The sequence below is a fragment of the Ursus americanus genome, chromosome 12 (assembly GCF_024610735.1).
Source record: "Ursus americanus isolate L20-20 chromosome 12, mUrsAme1.1.p, whole genome shotgun sequence".
Classification (NCBI taxonomy): Eukaryota; Metazoa; Chordata; class Mammalia; order Carnivora; family Ursidae; genus Ursus; species Ursus americanus.
The window spans coordinates 48,937,544-48,944,995 of record NC_142138.1 but is presented as its reverse complement, the minus strand read 5'-3'; the positions used below and the strand labels follow the sequence as shown (position 1 = coordinate 48,944,995).

The window sequence follows — 7,452 nt, the reverse complement described above, 5'->3', positions numbered from 1 at the left end:
AGTCACACACACACACACACACACACACACAGTAAAATAAGAATACATGATAATGAAAAAGCTTCTTTTCTTTCTTTTTTTAAAATTCTGATCAAAGCCAACTTTAATTTTTTATCTTCACATTTAAGGTCATCTGATGGTCACCAGTTTCCCAATCCTAGCATTGGTTACCAGCTTACAAATCTTAAGGTAAATTCTTCTCATTTACCTAATGTTCAATTTCCATCAGTTTTAACATAGACCAGCATAAATACCATTATTGACTGCTTTGTATGAAATTCATTATTCTACAGATCCCATGTAGTCATGGGATAGAACCAGGAGCCTCCACCTTTTATGTGAACTTCAGTGGTACTGTGTAGACCAAGGCAATTTTGCTTAGGTTAAGCAGGATTTATTTTCCTTTGTAAGAGAACCCTCTTGCAACAGGTTTAATCAATTCTCTTAAAAATGGTGGCTCTTTCAGAAGCAGCAGTTACATAAATAGAATATTGGGTTCAACCTAAAGATATGGGCCCTAGTTAACATTATTCTGCATATGATCATGATAAAAGATTAGGATACTCTTCACATTTCCAAACAAAATCCAATTTAAAAAGCTTGTTCTTACCAAACCCCTAAAAACAGGCATTTGAGAGTAAACCAGCAGAGCATTATATTGCCCCAGTGAAGCTGTAGGTTTCATTACATGCACCAACAAATCTACATGGCTAGCTTCTGCATTCTACTTTGTACAATTTATGTTACACCTATTATACCAAACAGCATTTTAAACACTGACATATAAACTCCCTAATAAGATAAAGCAAAGACAAAAGCATTTATCTTATTAGAAACAAGATACACCATCACTTATAGTCTTCAAACATGACTACACTTTAACTTTCATAATTTGACAATGCATTCATGGAACAATCTGCAGACAACTCATTCTAACAAATTAAAGAACACTTTTAAGCAGACATGACTGTCCTTAAATTATTTATTAGGTAAGAATTTTACAAACATTACTTGTACCAGCAGAAATAGTGGAGTTAGAGAGTACTGTCTTCTCTATGCTGCACAGTGAGAACCACCAATAGTGTGGTGGAACTTGTGACCTTTTCTAAGGCCACAGCTCATATGGTCTGCAGATGTCAGCCCTCACATCTCCCTATGCTTGTGGACTGGTTTGGTGATCCACTGGGTGTCAAGATTTCTCCTGAAAGTTTTATGGAATGGATCAGTGAGGATAACCTCAAAGAATCTGTACATAGAATCTTCACCAACCTAGCAAGAATTCAAGACTCTCAGAGTCCCACAGCATCTAGTTTACTCTTCTGCAACAGACTGAAGACTTTGGGCAAGCTTTAGCTAGTTAACACCATGATGGACAGTCTTGCCATAGGTAGCATCTAGGAACTGGGCTTTTGTGGCCACAATACTGCACACAAATCCAATATATGACATAATCTTGCCTGGTCTTGTATCCCAATCTGCAGGCTTTATTAGGCTGGGATGGGCCAAGGGCTCTGTGAAGCAGAGAGAGCTGGTGGTACTGCCGGCAGCACATCCTTTGAGCTGATGGCTGCCAACAGACAGAAAGGAAAGGGCTAAAAGCTAGTTTTCTTTTCAAAAGAAAGCACATAATCAACAGGATGTGTGGGCAAACGAGAGAACTGATAGAGAACAATTATATGAAACATAGGAGATGTCCTTTAAGGATCTCAAACACTGGCCTTCTTATCGTTGGTTAAGATGAGGTAGAGAGAGGGAAATAGGAATCTCAGTTAAGTTTTATGATCTGCAACAGGAAAAAACGTGCTTTTCTTCCTATGGAATAGCCAGAGGGACACAGCAATTATTCGAGCAAAGCCTTGCCTCTCCTGTGATGTTAGAGCAACAGACCAGTAAAGGCTGGAGAAGAGGTGTTGGCTAATGGACCTGAGTCTCACCCCAGTCTCTTTCAGGGAAAATGGGAAGTAGGGAAATATGATAATGCTGAGGGAGAACTGGCAGACATGCAAAGGGCTAGGTAGGGAGAAGGAGTCAGAGTACTTATATCTGACAGTTCAAGGCTATGGCAGAACTGTGAACAATAGCACATGCCGGGCGTAAGATGATAAGGGCCAGCTGAAGAAAAGTATACCGCAATCAATTACAGAAAACACCAGAGGGTGGCAGTGAGCCAGACATACCTTCCTTCATCGTACCATGTACATATACATAGATATCGCTCTGGGGGACATGAGGTATAAAGAATTTGACTTCACTGAGTCATCATTTCCTTAAAAAGAATAAGTTTTAAACTAACAGAGGCTGAATTATATTTATCATTAAGACTACGATTCCTTGTAGAAAGTGGAAACAGGAAGAGATTTGCTAAGTAAATTTCTACTTATCAATGGAGAATAAAGCATTTTTAAAAGATATATTTACAGGAATTATTATTATTATTATTATTATTATTATTTATTATTATTATTTTCATTACTTTTGCCATCAGATCCCTTTTAATTCTCATGTGCCTCGAACAGTTTTAACTAAAAACTCAGCTATTTACTTTTATTTAGGATATGGAAATCTGCAAACAATATCATTCTCACAATAACAACAATAAAACAGCCAGAAAGCTACAATATCATACTGTTTTTGAGTCTATCAGAGAGTTGAGGTTTTCTAGTGAATGCATTAAACTTAGAATCCCACTGTAAGAAGTTCAATTTATTCACATATAGAAAACCTGAATTCCAAAGAGCGATCAGACTCTTCAAAGGCAGACAAGGAAAGAGAACTGCCTTACCAATGGCAGAGAATAGGAGGAGGCAACCACCATACAAATAGATACATATAAATTACCTAAACATTAACAAATTGATAAAAGCCAAGTTTAGGTTAACATCTTATTCGGAACAACCAGAAGCCAGAATAAAAATGCTCTCATTCTGGAGTAAATTCAAACAACAATCTTGGTCCTAAGCTTCTATAATGATACAAGCAAAACTCTTCTAATTCTAAGAGAGTGTGAAACTTCTGCCCAACACCAATCACAAACACGAGGCAGGGTTTGGCTACTAAGGAGGGGGTTAAGGGTCAGGAATGCTAAGAGAATGTCACTCATTATGTCCACGTATAAACTGCGTATCTAAGCCTGGAGGGTGGATTAGGGCACTTACTAACAAGCAACAGCAATCTACTGGTAGAAGAAAAGCAAGAGTATATATATATGTATATATATGTGTGTGTGTGTGTGTGTGTGTGTGTGTGTGTGTGTGTGTGTATATATATATATATACATATATATATATATATGCATCCAATAAATATTTGAAAGCTGCAGGCAGAGCACAAACACTGAGAAATACCACCACCCTTACGGTACAGACGCAGGAAGTAGCAGCCTGCTGCTAAACAATTTGGAGACTGTGATGAACTGAATGTAATGATAGCACAAACAACTCAAACCCAGTCTAACTCCTGACTAGATTGATTCGACCCTTCCAACCCCCAAACTAAAGGCCTCACAAAAAAGGTATAACCTTTGCTATTGCCTAGGATAAATACTATTTCCCTCTGCGTCTCCTGTTATACACATGACTTCTGGAATTCAATAAAAATTGTGAGGCATAGAAAAACAAAATCATTGTTAAGAGATAAAGCAGTTAAGAGAACCAGACTCAGACGTCAAAACTGTGAAACAAAGACTCTAAAATAACAATGGTTATAAATTGAAGGATATAATGAAAAGGACACCACAAATGACTAATGGAAGAATTCCAGCATAGAAATAGAAAATATGTGAAAAATCAAATGAAAATGCTATAAATAAAGGACATAATATCAGAGATGAAGTATTCCTTGAATGGGCTCATCAGCAGATCTGACAAAGATGAGGAATGAATCTGTAAACTTAAAAGTTCAACAAAAATTATCAAAATGTAAAGATAGGAAAGGGTGAAGAGATATAGAGAGATGCAGAGAATTAGGAGAGGGAAGAGAATGAGAACATATATATAATAGCATCAAAATATTAAATACCTAGGGATTTAATGAGATAATCTAAGGATAAATCTGATAAATGAGGTGTAACTTATGTATACTGAAAACTACAAAATATTGATGAAGAAAATTAAAGACCTAAATAAATGGAGAGATATACCTTTTTCTTGACCAAAAAACTCAGACAGAAAGGGGAAAAAAAGGTTGGGTCTAGGTGAGGGGTAGAATTCAACAACTGTGAGGAAATACTGAATATTCTAACATAAGTGAAATTGGAAGTCCTAGAGGAAAAGAGATTGGCCACATATTTCTCCAAAATGCTTAAAGACATCAACCCCTGGATGCAAGATCCCAGGAAAACACAAGGAGGATCTATATCTCTAGTATGCAAGTTAGAGGCAATTGGAGTGACATCTTTAAAGTACTGAAAGAAAAAAAAAAGTCAACTCTTAATTCGCATCCAGGAAAAATATTTTACAAAAATTAAAGCAAAATGGACGCTCTTTCCTAGTCAAACAAAACTGGAGAAAATTCATTTCCAGCAAAACTGCATTGCAAGAAATGTTAAAGGAAAGTCTTTAGGATAAGTATTTAGAATAAGTCCTTAGAATAAGTATTACACCACATTGGAAATGGATCTACACAAAGAAATGAAGGTACTTGTAATTGTATGAATAAAGATAAATGTAAAAGATATTTTTCTTATTTTTAATCACTTTAAAAGGTATTTGACTGGGACACCTGGGTGGCTCAGTCAGTTAAGCATCTGCCTTCAGCTCAGGTCATAATCCCAGGGTCCTGGGATCAAGCCCCACAGGGGGCTCCCTGCTCAGCAGGGAGCCTGCTTCTCCCTCTCCCGCTCCCCCTGCTTCTGCTCTCTCTCTCTGTCAAATAAATAAAACCTTTAAAATAAAAAAGGTATTTGACTGCTTAAAGCAAAAAATGTAACAATGTATTAAAGGGCTTAAACCACACACAATATTAACATATGTGACAACAATATGACAAAGAATGGGAAAAACATTGGAAGTATACTGTTGTACAGATCTGATGCTATTTATGAAATAATATATTATTACTTGAAATTTATCTCTGCTAAGATAAAAAATGTATAAGCCCTTGGGACAAACACTAAAAAAAAAAAAAGTATAACTTATTAGCTATTAGTAGTGATAAATGGAATCTTTTAAAAGGATAATATAAAAGAAGATGGGGGACATAGAAAACAACTAGCAAGACAGTAAGTTTATTAAATGATATAAATAAATATGCAAAATGTAAACTGATCAGACAATCAATTGTTGAACTGTTTAACTAAAAGGCAGAGATTTTTAAAATTAGGTAGTAAAGAAAAAACTAACTTGTGCTTAAGAAATTCACTTTAAGTACAAAGGTGAAGATAAGTTAAAAGTAAAAGGATTAAAAAATACTGCAAACACTAATTTTTAAAAAATCTAGGCTGGTTATATTAATATCAGACAAAATAAACTTCAGAACAGGTTCTGAATTACTAAAGATAAAGGGGGACATTGCCGAATGATAAATGGGTAAATTCATAAAGAAGACAAAGCACTCCTAAACATCACTAGATAAAAGTCAATATATAAGAGAAATTAAGAACAAATATAATGTATATTATTATAATATTTACATATAGCTTATACTATGTAATAAATAAGCATATGTTATGTACTTTTATAATGTACTATATAAAATAATATATTTTATGTACAATGTTTGTATATAAATTAATACCATAAACATAATAGCATCAAAAATATTAAATACTTAAGTGCTTAATGGGATAGTCTGAGGATAAATCTGACAGAAGAGGTATGATTTATATACTTAAAATTACAAAATATTGACTAGGGAAATCAAAGGCCTAAATAAATGCAGAGGTATACCACACTCATGGATCCAAAAACTCAGTATCCTTAAGATCTCATTTTCCCATGATTTTGTCTGTAGATTCAATGCAATTCCAATCAGAGTCCCAAGCAAGCTTTCTTGGGAGGTGGATAGGGTAGAAATCAATAAGCTGATTCTAAAACAGATGGAAAAATGAAAGACCTAGAATAAGAGAAGCAATCTGAAGAAGAAAAAAAAGATGAATTTCTATATTTCTGGATTTCTAGATTTACTATAAAACTATAAAGTATTGGTATACAGAACAATGCGAAAGAATGGAGAGTACAGAAATAAACCCATGCATATACGTCACTGATTTTTGAACAAAGTTGCAAAAGTAATTCAAAGGGTAAAGAATAGTCTTTTCAAAGATGGTGCTGAAACGCCTAAATTGGACACCTTTAAAATTAAAATTTCTGCCCGTCAAAAGACACTATTAAGAAAACAAAATGAGAAACCACAGACCGAAAGGAAGTATTTGCAAAACACATATTTTAAAAATAATTTGTATCCACAATACACGAAGAACTCTCATAACCTAATAATAAAAAACAACCCTATTTTTAAAAATTGGTAAAAGATTTGGACAGTTAAAGAGATTCTGATGGTATATAACAACATGAAAGATGCTCAACATCATTAGTCACATGGAAATGCAAATTAAATCCATATTGAGGTATCAGAATATATTTATTAATTAAAATAAAAAGTTGATAACCCCAAGTACTGCTATGGACGCAGAACAACTGGAACTCTCATACATTGCTCATGGGAATGAAAATTAATACAGCCATTTTGGAAAACAGTTTAGTGGTTTCTTATAAATTTAAACATACAGTGAACAAATGGCTCAGTAATTCTACTCCTAAATATTTATCCAAAAGAAAAGATAACTTATAAACATACAAAAACCTGTATGGACATGTTTATAGAAGCATAAAGTCATAAACTCTACATAGCAGAGACAATCAGAAATAAACCCAACTTACTGTTAACACTTACTCAATGCCATGTAACGTCTATTTTTCTAGCTCAAAATAAAGTTACTAAGAATACTGGTCTGAGGTTATTTCTTATGGAAAAAGACTGATTTCCCAATACAACACCTGCATCAGTTTTCATAAGTTTTTCCATAAAACTTTTAGGTGGATGAAAAGTCTTTCATAATTCATACATACTACACCTACTGCAATCCATTAATAAATAAAAGACTTAAAGAACTTGCTATTTTTAAGAAGCTATAGATGGTATCAGCATTAGGAACATGCTGATCATGAAAGAAACTGGGCCAAAAAAGGAAACGAGAATCTAATTTAAATTATTAGAAAGTAAGTAGAAGATACTCATAAATGATAAAAAAAAATGAACACTTCTTAAAAGTGATAATCACAACCAATTTAATGTCTCCTATATAACAATTTTTCAATAAATACTCATGAATGAATGCAATCTAGAAGAATAGCATAGTGGGAAATTTTTTTTCAAATATACTAAAACATTAGTAGGTGCATGAAAAACATCATGATAAACCCTTGAGTTGAATATATTTTAAAATACTACTTG

The 7,452-nt window shown here is 34.0% G+C and overlaps 1 pseudogene; it reads right to left on the bottom strand.

The window, feature by feature from the left end:
* Positions 1-978: 978 nt before the first annotated feature.
* On the bottom strand, positions 979-1,552 carry LOC148109190 (large ribosomal subunit protein eL15-like; annotated as a pseudogene).
* Between the last annotated feature and the right edge of the window lie 5,900 nt (positions 1,553-7,452).